Source organism: Rana temporaria, chromosome 4 (genome assembly GCF_905171775.1).
Source record: "Rana temporaria chromosome 4, aRanTem1.1, whole genome shotgun sequence".
Taxonomy (NCBI): Eukaryota; Metazoa; Chordata; class Amphibia; order Anura; family Ranidae; genus Rana; species Rana temporaria.
Window position 1 is genome coordinate 438,139,752 of NC_053492.1, and position 14,504 is coordinate 438,154,255.

At 45.1% G+C, this 14,504-nt stretch overlaps 1 protein-coding gene across 1 annotated transcript in view; it reads left to right on the plus strand.

Annotated features, from left to right (window-relative positions):
• Positions 1-1,785: 1,785 nt before the first annotated feature.
• Positions 1,786-14,504, plus strand: part of RD3 (RD3 regulator of GUCY2D) — a 59,879-nt gene continuing 47,160 nt past the window's right edge. Inside the window, exon 1 of the mRNA XM_040351486.1 lies at positions 1,786-2,195. The gene's annotated coding sequence lies outside the window, so the exon portion shown is untranslated. The remainder of the gene's footprint in view (positions 2,196-14,504) is intronic.

Below are 14,504 nucleotides of genomic sequence, written 5' to 3' on the forward strand. Positions count from 1 at the left end.
GCCGCTAGGGGCGTGTACGCTGATTTACGCCTAGAAATATGTAAATCAGCTAGATACGCGAATTCACGAACGTACGCCCGGCCGACGCAGTACAGATACGCCGTTTACGTTAGGTTTTTCCCGGCGTAAAGTTACCCCTGCTATATGGTGGCGTACATGCGGCGTAACAATGTTAAGTATGGCCGTTGTTCCCGCGTCGAAATTTGAAAATATTACGTTGTTTGCGTAAGTCGTCCGTGAATGGGGCTAGACGTCATTTACGTTCACGTCGAAACCAATACGTCCTTGCGGCGTACTTTAGAGCAATGCACACCGGAATATTCCACGGACGGCGCATGCACCGTTCGTGAAAAACGTCAATCACGTCGGGTCATGGTTAATTTAAATAACACACGCCCACCTCTTCACAATTTGAATTAGGTGGGCTTACGCCGGCCTATTTACGCTACGCCGCCGCAACTCTCTTTTGAAAATACGGCACTTGCCTGTTAGGCCTCGTAGACACGACCGAACATGTCTGCTGAAACTGGTCCATCGGACCAGTTTCCGCGGACATGTTCGGTCATCTGTACGGCCGACCGGACAATTTTCCGGCGGATCGGACAGGTTTCCAGCGGACAAATGTTTCTTAGCATGCTAAGAAACATGTCCGCTGGAAGCCTGTCCGTCGGACATGTTCGGTCGTCTGTACGACTCACCGGACATGTCCGCTCGGCCGAAAGCCCTCGCATGCGTCAAAGTGATTTGACGCATGCGTGGAAGCATTGACCTTCCAGGGTCGCTCACGTCGCCGTGTCATCGTCGTGGCGACGGCGTGGCTACGTCACCCTGTTCGCTGTCCGTGGGAAATTTGGTCTGATGGTGTGTACAGCCATCAGACCAAAATCCGCCAGCGGACATGCCGCAAGGACGTATTGGTTTCGACGTGAACTTAAATGACGTCCAGCCCCATTCACGGACGACTTACGCAAACAATGTAAAATTTTCAAATTTCGACGCGGGAACGACAGCCATACTTAACATTGGTACGCCGCATGTACGCCACCATATAGCAGGGGTAACTTTACGCCGGGAAAAGCCTAACGTAAACGGCGTATCTGTACTGCATCGGCCGGGCGTACGTTCGTGAATTCGCGTATCTAGCTGATTTACATATTTCTAGGCGTAAATCAGCGTACACGCCCCTAGCGGCCAGCGTAAATATGCAGTTAAGATCCGACGGCATAAGAGACTTACGCCGGTCGGATCTAATAGAAATCTATGCGTAACTGATTCTATGAATCAGGCGCATAGATACGACGGCTCAGACTCAGAGATACGACGGCGTATCTGGAGATACGCCGTCGTATCTTCTTTGTGAATCTGGGCCAATATGTTTTACTTTCTGCTATAAAACACACCCAATTTTTTCAAAATTGTCAGTCGTTTTTTGCTTATAGCGCAAAAAAACCCCAGAGATGATCAAATACCACCAAAAGAAAGTTCTATTTGTGGGAAAAAAAAGACATCAATTTTATTTTGGTACAGCGTCGAACGCAGTGCCGTATCGCAAAAAATGGCCTGGTCATGAAGGGGTAAATCTTCTGAAGTGGATATTAATAACTTAAAATACGGTGTCGCTGAAAATACCCTGCACTTTATTTGTACCTCCACTATAGGAACTCGGCAGCATCCTGCAGTTGTAGTGTCACATCACTGATAGTCGGTGATTAGTGTGACAGCTCAGTGTCTGTCTCTGACCTGCCCCAGACAGCCTGCTCCCTGCCTACCTCTAATCTGCATTAGACACAAGTGCTCCTCCAACTGACTCACTCCATATTATCTGCTTGTCACCGCTGCAAGCTCTCCCTGTGCTCCTGTGACAGCTCAGCCCTTCGGAGACTGTCTGCTGCCACCAGAGGTCCTCTTCTCTCTGCCTGCTGAGTGTGACTTTAACTCCACACCACCTTATTACAGCCCAGAGATGCTGCTTTCTTCTTTTTTCTTCTTGGATCTCACTTCATCTCTTGCAACATCATGAGCCTCAGGAACTGAGAGCGCTGCCAGCGCTGCTCCGGCGGAGGTCGTGCCAGGCCAGCCACGGTGCCAACTCTGAGATCAATATCGAATTTGGAAAGAGCAGACGAAACCAAAACCCTACATCTTTTTTTTTTTATTTCCTCCCCTTCATCCCTGATCTGATTGTTGTGTCACAAGTAAGTAGCATATTCTTAATATTCACTATTGAGCCGATCGGTGTAGAATTGTTGAAAATGTTTACTTTAAAATGTAGTTTATGGGGGTTATTTACGAAAGGCGAATCCACTTTGCACTACAAGTGCAGACTACGGGGCAGATCCTCAAAGAAATTACGCCGGCGTATCTGTTGATACGTCACGTAATTTCAAATTTTGCGCGTCATATCTTTGTTTTGGTATCCACCAAACAAGATACGACGGCATCTGTGTTAGATCCGACAGGCGTACGCCTTAGTACGCCGTTGGATCTAAGGTGCAATTTTCCGGCGGCCGCTGGGTGGTGTTTCCGTCGTATTCCGCGTCGAGTATGCAAATTAGCTATTTCCAACGATCCACGAATGTACGAGCGGCCGTCGCATTCTTTTACGTCGTTTCCGTTCGGCTTTTTCCGGCGTATAGTTAAAGCTGCTATCTGGTGGCGTACTCAATGTTAAGTATGGCCGTCGTTCCCACGTATAATTTTGAAAATTTAAATTTGTTTGCGTAAGTCGTCCGTGAATGGGGCTGGACGCCATTTACGTTCACGTTGAAAACAATGACGTCCTTGGGACGTCATTTGGAGCAATGCACCCTGGGAGTTTTGACGGACGGGGCATGCGCAGTTCGTTCGGCGCTGGGACGCGCTTCATTTAAATGAAACACGCCCCCTACTCGCCGCATTTGAATTCCGCGCCCTTATGCCGCTAGAGATACACTACGCCGCCGTAACTTATGGCGCAAATTCTTTCAGGATTCAAACCAACGCCAGGTAAGTTACGGCGGCGTAGCGTATATCTCAGATACGCTGCGCCGGTGCAGATCTTTGTGGATCTGCCCCTACAAGTGCAAAGTGCAGTCGCTGTAGATCTAAGGGGGACATGCAAGGGAAATAAAAAACAGCATTTTAGCTTGCACATGATTGGATGATAAAATCAGCAGAGCTTCCCCTCATTTCAGATCTTCCTCTCAGATTTACAGCGACTGTACTTCCAAGTGCAATTTCAAGTGCACTTTGCACTTGTAGTGCAAAGTGGATTTTCCTTTCGTAAATAACCCCCAATGTGTCATAAAATCTGTCATAAGAGAAACATGATCAGCGGGGGGTGCTGACCCGCTTGCCGCCCCAGACCAAGGATGCCGAGGTTGCCATCTGATTTTTATTTGACTTTCCCGCATACTAGCTTCTGATCAGTGGCTTAAAGAGTATGGAAACCAAAAGGTCAACTTAAAAGCCAGGAAACTGGCATTTTTAGAAGGAAGACAACCCGAGGGCATAACTACTAATCATGGGGTCCCACAGAAAAATGTTGATGGGATTCCTCTGGCTAACCTATTGGTTGAATTAGATGGACTTGTGTCTTTTTTCAAACAGACTATGGGCCAGATTCACAAAAGAGATACTCCGTCGTATCTCTCAGAGTATCTATGTGACTGATTCATAGAATCAATTACGCATAGATATCCCTAAGATCCGACAAGTGTAATTGTTTTACACTGTCGGATCTTAGGATGCAGTACCGCGGCCGCCGCTGGGGGGAGTTCGCGTCGTAAACCAGTGTCGGGTATGCAAATTAGGAGTTACGGCGATCCACGGCGGTTTTTCGCGTTCGCTACATTGCCGCTAGTCTAGTTTCCCGTCGCAAAGTTAGTCGTCGTTTTGGGTGCCTTAACTTTACACAGCAAACGTATTGCTGTATAAAGTATGGCCGTCGTTCCCGCGTCGAAATTTAAAAATTCACGTCGTTTGCGTAAGCCGTTCCGGGAATACGGAATTACGATACGCGCGTCGCCGTTCGGAAAAATGACGTCACTGCGCGCAAAGCACGGCGTGAATTTCGAAATGGAGCATGCGCAGTAGGTCCGGCGCGGGAGCGCGCCTAATTTAAATGGCACACGCCCATTTAAATTACGCGGGCTTACGCCGGAGGCCGCCGGCGTAATTTTTCGCGCAAGTGCTTGGTGAATCAGGCACTTACGATGAAAAATTGCGGCGGTGTAACGTATCTACGATACGTTATGCCGCCGCGATTCTACCTGAATCTGGCCCTATATAACTAGGTAACCTGCATGCTTGCTCCTGATCAGTGACATAAAGAGTAAGAAAACCAAAAGGTCAACTTAACAGCCAGGAAACTAGCATTTTCCAAAGGAAGACAACCAGGGGCATAATCCATAGCTCTCAACTGTCCCTGATTTTGAGGGACTGTCTCTGATGTCCCTCATTCCTCTTCATTTGTCCCTAATTATGGTCTGATCTATATAGTTGTATATAAAATGCACTATTTATCTTTCAAAAAGTGTTTCCCAGAGCTAAACCTTTCATCCAATTTCTAAATTGTTTCTTTTGTAAATTTTAAAAGCCAATATAAAGGAATAGGAGTGGTAAAAAAAAAGTTAATTTAAATAACCTTTTTTTTTTGGTTAATTCTTCTTTAAGGGGGTGTGTCAGGGGGCGTATCTTATGCCCACATACGTTTGCCAGTAGGTGTCCCTCATTCCCATCTCAAAATGTTGGGAGGTATGGCATAACTACTAATCATGGGGCACCATAGAAAAATGTTTATGGTCTTCCCCTGGCTAACCTATTAGTTGAAGTAGATGGATTTGTGTCTTTTTTTCAAACAGACTATATGGGCCAGATTCTCATACATTTACGTTGCTCCTGGGCAGCGTAACGTATGTGATTTACGTTACACCGCCGCAGGTTTACAGGTTTACATCCTGATTCTCAGAACACTTACCTGTAAACTTGCGGCGGTGTATCGTTAAATCGCTCGGCGCAAGCCCGCCCAATTCAAATGGGGCGGGCACCATTTAAATTAGGCGCGCTCCCGCGCCGAGCGTACTGCGCATGCTCCGCCGGGTAAATTACCTGACGTGCATTGCGCTAAATGACGTCGCCCTGACGTCATTTGCTTAGACGTTTACGTAAATGGCGTCCAGCGCCATTCACTGACGTCTTACGCAAACGACGTAATTTTTTTAAAATTCGACGTGGGAACGACGGCCATACTTAACATTGGTTGCCCCTCATAATAGCAGGGGCAACCTTACGCGTCGCGTATGCTACGGAAACGACGTAAATTCTCAGCGTCGACCGCGCGTATGTTCGGGAATCTCGCGTACTTATCTCATTTGCATAGACGACGGGGAAAACGACGATGCGACACCTAGCGGCGGGAAAAAAAATTGCTTTTAAGATCTGACAGCGTAAGAGCCTTACGCCTGTCAGATCTAATGGGTATCTATGCGCAACTGATTCTAAGAATCAGTCGCATAGATACCCGGGGCCAAATGAGGAGTTACGATGACGCAAATGGTGTTGCGCCGTCGTAACGCCTTTGAGAATCTGGGCCTTTAAGTAGATAACCTGCATGCTTGCTCCTGATCAGTGACTCAGTGTGTATGAAAACCAAAAGGCCAACTTAACAGCCAGGAAACTAGCATTTTCAAAAGGAAGACAACCAGGGGCATAACTACTAATTATGGAGCCCCATAGAAAAAAAAATGATAGGCTTCCCTTCCCCCTGGATCACTTGTATGCTTGCTTATGATCAGTGACTCGGGGAGTATTAAAACTAAAAGGTCAACTTAACAGCGAGGAAACTAGCATTTTCAGAAGGAGGACAACCGAGGGCATAACTACTAATCATGGGGCCCTATAACTGATCCTCTCCATATTCGACAACACCTCTTTTACTGACACTTGTTATTTGACTCTCACTTTCTATTTCATATACATTGTCTGTGTCTTGCCCTTAATTGACACCTGACATGTTATGTGACATTGCCGAGATTTTCTCATGCACCGCTTTGTTGGACACTTGTTTGTATCAATAAAGAATTTGAAAAAATAAATAAAAATTTGACAGCCCCTAGGCATGTGCATTTCGTTTCGTTCCGAAATCGAAATTCGGACAAATTTTTCATTATTCGGACATTCGGATGCATATGAGTTCCCGAATTGTAATATTAACAAATTTACTGAACGAACGTTTTCGAATCGAAAACCCGCAGACGAAATTCGATCGAACATCGAAAACAACTTCTATTCGTATCGAATTCGAAAACAATTCGATTCTAAAACAAATTCGAATGAAAATTGAAAGCAAATTTGAATCAAAATCTAAAAAAAATAAATCGATTTCTAAAAAAGAATACAATAAAAAAGAATATAAAATAATAAAACAATACAATAAAAATCAAAGAATAGTAAAGAACAGAATGGAACAGAATGTAATCAAATACAATAGAATATGACCTGGCTTATTCTATCTATCTTCCATTTTCTGAAATTCGAAATTCATATAGAATGAACTCAAATTCGAATAGAAAAATATTAGAAGAGTAGAATAATAAAATATATATATATATATATATATATATATTTTTTTTTTTTCTGCTCTATTCTTATATTTTTCTATTCGAATTTGAGTTCATTCTATATGAATTTCGAATTTCAGAAAATGGAAGATAGATAGAATAAGCCAGGTCATATTCTATTGTATTTGATTACATTCTGTTCCATTCTGTTCTTTACTATTCTTTGATTTTCATTCTATTGTTTTATTATTTTATATTCTATTTTATTGTATTCTTTTTTAGAAATCGATTTATATTTTTTAGATTTTGATTCAAATTTGCTTTCAATTTTCATTCGAATTTGTTTTCGAATCGAATTGTTTTCGAATTCGATTCGAATAGAATTTGTTTTCGAATCCGATTGAAATATTATCGAATATTTTCGAATTCGACCGGATTTTTCGAAATTCGTTAGAAAACGAACGAATTCCGAAAAACGATTTTAACACATGTAACAAATCTAACTTAACGAAATTAATTAAATAACGAATTAAAACGAAACAAAACAAATTTTTCCTTTTTGCACCTGCCTAACAGCCCCCCATCTCCTGGCTAATCTCTCAGTAGCTGTATGAAGTGTTATCTGTGACAATCCGTGTCATTCATGTGAATTTGTAGCTAAATCACAGACAGGCAACAGGAGAGATCAGCATAGTCAGTCCACTATAGATAGCAGTGCTGGGGGTGATAGTTATGAGATTTTATATTATGACCACATTTGTAATACTGTTGCACATGATTACTCAATAACCCGACAAACTTTTTAAAACTCTGGCCGTTTAAATTGGAGTTCCACCCATAAATATAACATTACATCAGTAGTTTTAAAAAAATGTCATCAGTCCTTTAAGTAATTTTTTTTTTTTTTTAGATGCCTTCAAAGTGTTGTTGCTAGGCAGAATAGTTAATCTTCCCTCTTCCTGCACCTAGGTGCTTAAGCTTCCTAACCTACACCGCACAGACTCCTGGGAATGTAGTGGGTGTAACTTTCCAGGTCTGTGCATTCCTCAGTCTCAAAGAATCATGTGACTTGGACAGCACAGGTGCTGAAACCTGATCTGAAACCTATTACACTGCTTGTGCAGCACTGAGCATGTGCGAGATCTGCAAGGCTGAAATCCAGGAAGTCATACAGTCTGGCTTCATGATGCCCACACTTAAGATGGCCCCAGTCAATTTCTATTTTATAAAGTGTCTAAATGCTGTAACAACCTAACAAAACGGACCTTAGTTTACAGACTAACTTTACTAGAATACGTTAAGCTTGCGTATTACAGGGGTATTTATATTTAAAAAGTGAAATTGTGGCCGGAACTCCGCTTTAAATGTATTTCTAGATCTACAAACCTCAGCTGTCCTATACTGACAGCACGAGGAAAAAAGAAGAAAGCTGTTTACCGGCTTCTGTTACAGGGACATTGGTCCCCTCGGTGCCATCTATAAGTGCCCATCAGTACTGCTAATCAGTGCCCACCAGTGGCACCTATCAGTGCCCATCAGTGCCATCTATCAGTGCCCACCAGTGCCACCTATCAGTGCTGCCAATCAGTGGCAGCACTGATAGGTCACTGTCACTAGTCACTGTCAGAAGTTGAAAAGACACAAGGGTTTACAACCCCTTTAAAACTCCCGAAAACTAGTTATTTTTTGTAACTTCAAGAATCTCGTGCCAAATCACTATTGATCCCAATATCTGGGTGTCAATACAAAATTATATGCAAACACCTTCTGCTAAAATCAGATTCTGTATGATAACAACCCAGAAGCAACCACAGTCCATTGAGGTCCTTGAAGACGTTTTCTATCGTATTGAGAAACTTTTTTTGTTCTCGGCAAAGGCCTGGTGTCCAGGCTGTTGATGGTTTCCCACTACTGAGTGAATATCTGCCAAAGTGTACCTATAGGGCTAGATTCATCAAAGAAATTCTAAGCTGCGCCGGCGTATCTACTTTCTGTATTCAGAAAGCTAGATACGCCGACATTAGCCTAAGATACGTCTGGCATAAGTCTCTTACGCCGTCGTATCTTAGGGTGCATTCTCACGCTGGCCGCTAGGTGGGGCTCCCGTCGTTTTCGGCGGAGAGTATGCAAATTACCTAGATACGCCGATTCACAAACGTACGTGCGCCCGGCGTTCGTTTTTTACGTCGTTTGCGGAAGGTTTTTTCGGCGTAACGTTGTGCCTGCTTCTATGAGGCGCACTCAATGTTAAGTATGGACGTCGTTCCCGCTTCGATTTTTTTATTTTTTACGTTGTTTGCGTAAGTCGTTCGCGAATAGGGCTGGACGTAATTTACGTTCAAGTCGAAACCAATGACGTCCTTGTGACGTCATTTGGAGCAATGCACACTGGGATATGTACACGGACGGCGCATGCGTCAATCACGTCAGGTCAACACACATTAACATAAAACACGCCCCCCCCTTACACATTTGAATTACGCGCGCTTACGCCGGCCCCATTTACGCTAGGCCGCCGCAACGTACGGAGCAAGTGCTTTGTGAATACTGCACTTGCTCCTGTAAGTTGCGGCGGCGTAGCGTAAATACGATACGCTGCGCCGCCGTTAGATTGCGCGCCCCTACCTGAATCTAGCCCATAGTTGGTAAATTTCCATCTAAAAAAAGTCAGAAGCGTATTTTTATGAGATCTCCTAGAACTTTGTGTACTTTGACAGCAAGAGCGGAAGATAATCAGCGTTTTGTTTGTATTGCGCTTGGAAATAGGTCAATCTGTGACAGATATAGATGGTTTAATCTGCTTGTTGTATTGTGTTCAACACATTGTTTTTCATAAAGAGGACTCAGAGGAAACAAGGGTTGGTTTCAGGATAAGGACTCATTGTCCACGACAAAGACGCCACTCTTGTTCACATTCATTTATTAGAAGTAAATAAAATTCCCCAACACTCACCCGCTAGCTGGCAAGAGGGCATAATTAAAAGCTGCTTCTAATAGATCAATAGAAGGGGTTGATTTACTAAAACTGAGTGCAAAATCTGGTGCAGCTGTGCATGGTAGCCAACCAGCTTCTAATGCCGCGTACATGCGATCATTTTTCAGCATGAAAGAAAACTTTGGGCCAGATTCAGAAAGAATTACGTTGCGCAGCGGCGGCGTAACGTATCCCATTTACGTTACACCGCCGCAGGTTTACAGCGTAAGTGCCTGATTCACAAAGCACTTACCTGTAAACTTGCGGCGGTGTAACGTAAATCCGCTCGGCGCAAGCCCGCCTAATTCAAATGGGGCGGGCACCATTTAAATTAGGCGCGTTCCTGCGCCGAGCGTACTGCACATGCTCCGTCCGTCAAATTGCATTGCGCTAAATGACGTCTCAAGGACGTCATTGGTTTGATGTTAACGTTAATGGCGTCCAGCGCCATTCACGGACGCCTTATGCAAACAACGTGAAATTTAAAACGACGGCCATACTTAACATTGGTAGACCACCTAGGAGGCAGCCTTAACTTTACGACGCATACCGCTACAGAAACGACGTAAATTTAGATCGACGAGCATCGCGGACGTTCGTGAATCACCGTAACTAGTCATTTGCATATTCTACGCCGACCGCAATGGCCTCGCCACCTAGCGGCCGGCTTAGAATTGCAGCCTAAGATCCGACGGTGTAACACAAGTTACACCTGTCGGATCTTAGGGCTATCTATGCGTAACTGATTCTATGAATTAGTCGCATAGATACGACAATCGTATCTCAGAGATACGACGGCGTATCAGGAGATACGCCGTCATATCTCTTCTCTGAATCTGGCCCTTTGTTTTTCAGCATGTCTAAAAAACAAAGTTTTCCCAACTTCATCATTAAAACGATGTTGCCCACACACCATCATTTTAAAAAAATGCTCTAGCAAAGCGCGGTGACGTACAACACGTACGACGGCACTATAAAGGGGAAGTTCCATTCACCTTTGGGCTGATTTAGCTGATTCCGTGTTAGTAAAAGACGATTTGCGCTTTTCTGTCTGTTACAGCGTGATGAATCTGCTTACTCCATTATGAACGGTAGTTTTACCAGAGCGAGCGCTCCCGTCTCATAACTTGCTTCTGAGCATGCGCAGGGTTCTTTCGTCGTTTTAGCCCACACACGATCATTTTTTACAACCCGAAAAACGACATAGTTTAAAAAGACGTTAAAAAATTCAGCATGTTCGGGAAAAAAAATTGTCGTTTTTCAGAACCTGAAAAATGATGTGAAGTCCACACACGATCATTTTAAATGACGTTTTTGAAAAACAACGTTTTTTCATGCTGAAAAATGATCGTGTGTACGCGGCATAACTTCTGCTTGTTTAATTAGGCTTTGAAAAGAAACTGAAGGCTGATTGGTTCCTATGCAGAGCTTCACCTGGTTTTGCAGTGTGTTCCAGTGTGTTTCTTTAGTGCTATGTTTGTACTGTTTTGTGCTGTAAAAATTCAAATTTGTCTCGCTTTTATTTTTGAGATATTACCCAGTTGCCCAACAACAGCCAAAAGACATGAAACTGATCTGGTTGGTTAGTGCCATTTAAATCTCAGCTCTATCTCCTTTTATTTTTGAGTTATTAACAATTTAATAAAGGTCACCCAGCCCCCATCTCTGTTCAGAATGCCTCCAAGTTGCCATATTGAATTGTACGTTACAGAAAATTACAGAACTTCAAATTGAAAAAAAAAAAGGTAATTTTGCAGGGCTGCTAGTAAATTTACCTGCCATGTATAGTTGCCTTGGCCAATTGTTAGGGATCAATTGATCTCACCTTAAAGGGGTTGTAAAGGTAAATGCTTTTTCACCTCAATGCATCCTATGCATTAAGGTGAAAAAACATCCGACAGCACCGCCCCCCATAGCCCCCGTTTTACTTACCTCACCCCTCAATGACGGGGGCGGGGCGGGGCCGAGTGATACAGTCGGCGGCTATGCCCACCGCTGTATCACGGGAGCGTGCCCGCAAGAGCTTTCCACCATGCTCGCTCGCTCGCATGAAGGTGGAAAGCTCTTGTGGAGGGGGAGCCATGACAGCCCCAGAAGACGTGAATTGGGGCCACTGTATGCAAAACGAGACACACAGTGGAGGTAAGTATAACATGTTTGTTATTTAAAAAAAAAAAAAATTACTTTAGTGTCGCTTTAAGTCTGGAATTGCTGCACTTCTCTCTTTTGTCACTGGGTGGCCAGGTACCTGGGGGCATTAGATAAGATAAGAGCGATGCAAGGACAGATTATGAGTATATGGGGTGTCTTAGTCAGTGGGCAGGGGTTTTCTTGGCCCTGCTGGGAGAACCTAATTATTTGGGTGGAGTCAGGTGATTACAGTTTGGTGCCATCTGGACGGCTGTCTGGGTGGACGCATTGTTGGCTTCCCAGGCTGCTAGGCCTGAGTTTGGGCCTATCCCGGGTACATCTGGCTTCTAGGCTGTCTGAGGGCCTATCCAGAAGCAAGCAGGCTACGTAGGGTTGGGACTGCACAGTAGAACCAGAAGTGACGATTCTGTTGGCAGGAGAACCTGTCGTGGTCGGAGGTTGAGGGGAAGCTGTCGCCACTAAGGGACCAACCACCTTATTACTAGGGACCACAGTGAGTAGCTAAAGCAAGTACCAGAGCAGAATTCTCACCAACCGAGGACGGTGAAGAATCGGGAAACTTCAGCAGGAGCCAAGCCAGGGACCCAGCCAGTGGAATTGACGCTTGAGGACTATCTGGAGTGCCAAGCCAGGGATCCAGCAGGGAAGCAGTGGTGACTTTTGAGGAAGATAATGAGTAAGAAGATTGGAAGAGCTCACAGGATTCAATGGCAGTGAATCAGCAAGTCTAGTGAGAGAGACTGGGAGCTCAGTGGACTAAAATCTACAAGGAGTGTTTTAGAGGAAGTAAAGGAGTTTGTTACAACTTGTGTTAGAAATTGTTATAAGACTGTTGCCATGGGAGACAGCGATCCTACACATGCAGATGTGGAGTCTTGCTGGACGTCTTTCCCTGCAAATGTTTTGGGACAACTGCCTTTACACACACATGAACTTTAAAGCGGAGGTTCACCCGAAAAACAAGTATATAACATTACATTCAGTATACCTCAAACATGTACAGTATGCCGTTTTTTTTTTTGGGGGGTGTACATACGGTATTATCGGTATTTTCCTCCCGACTTCCGGGTACTCGCTCCCGCGGGAGTGGGCGTTCCTGTGCAGTGCCGCAATGTCATCTGGGACTTCGCCCATATGATTGACGAGCCTGAGAAAAACTTCCCGCAGTGGATAAGGCGCGTCACGACTTTCCGAAAGTAGCCGAACCGCGAGTCGGCTCTATACGGCACCTGCGCAGTCAGCTCTACACGGCTCCTAGCCGGTGCGCAGGCGCCGTTTAGAGCCGACTCGTGGTTTGGCTGCTTTCGGAAAGTCGCGATGCGCCTTATCCGCCGGGGGGAGTTTTTCTCAGGCATGTCAATCATACGGGCGAAGTCCCAGATGACATTGCGGCACTGCACAAGAACGCCCACTCCTGCGGGAGCGAGTACCCGGAACCTGGGAGGAAAATACTGATAATACCGTATGTACACCCCCCCCAAAAAAAACGGCATACTGTACATGTTTGAGGTATACTGAATGTAATGTTATATACTTGTTTTTTGGGTTAAGTCTTAGTCCGTAGGGTTCAGTATTGAGTTGGCCCACCCTTTGCAGCTATAACAGCTTCTACTCTCTTCTGTGAAGGTGGTCCACAATGCTAAGGAGTGTGTCTATGGGAATGTTTGACCATTCTTCCAGAAGCGTATTTGTGAGGTCAGGCACTGATGTGGACGAGAAGGCCCAGCTCGCAGTCTCCACTTATTAGCGGCAGCACAATGACCTTCAAATCTTTCTGTTGTATGAGAAGACCCACTAACCCCAACAGGCGCACTCTTTATGTCTAGTCAAGGTTGTAAAACACGTTGGAAGCCAGCAGACAGGTAGAGTGAACAGTTCTGAGAAACAGGCTTAACCAGATCCCAGGACAATGGGCCCCTAATGTGGCAGCAGAATGCCCTGACTGTATAAAGGGACAATTACTAAATGTTTGGAAAGGCACAGGTGCGTTTGGCAAAACCCCAATAAATTGTTTAGGTTGGAGATAATTGTCTAGCTGTTCGCGTGCCACAGACTAAAGCACCGGTTCTGTCTGGTGAACATTACTACCATGCATTTGTGAACTAATAGGAGATTAGAAATGTTGTACAGTGATCTACCTCCAACAATTAGGAGCTTAAAGAGGAGTTCCACCCAAATTTGGAACTTCCTCTCAATCCACTCCTCTCCCCCTTACATGCCACATTTGGCATGTAATTTTTTTGGGGGGGGAGTGGGGGCTTCAGCACGAGTGGGACTTCCTGTCCCACTTCCTCCTTCCTGTAGGCGACTAAGCTTAATCGCCTTCAGGAAGTGGCTGCTGTAGGCGATCGCCTAGGACACGTCACAGGTCCTAGGCGATCTCCTGGCCAATTACACGGCGCGGCGCCGGGCCGCGCCGCTCGCGCATGCGCAGTGCCGCGCCGCTCGCGCTCGCGCATGCGCAGTGGGTGCCCGGCCGTGAAGCCGAAAGCTGTCACGGCCGGGTGCCCACACTGAAGATGAAGACGCCCGCCGGGGAGGGGGGGAGAGGAGCGGAGCCCCGGCCGGCGCGTCGCTGGAGCGCTGGAGCAGGTAAGTGCCTGTTTATTAAAAGCCAGCAGCAACACTTTTTGTTGCTGCTGACTTTTAATAAACATACAAATGGCTGGAACTCCCCTTTAATATAAAGAAGACAAAAGAACTTGTTGTGGATCTTAGGAGGAATAGATGCCACCCAACCCAACTGAGTCACTTATAAATAACAGAGAGTCTATGGAGAGGCTTTCTTCCTTTAAATATCTTGGCATCCATGTTTCAGATGATACCACTTGGAAGATGAA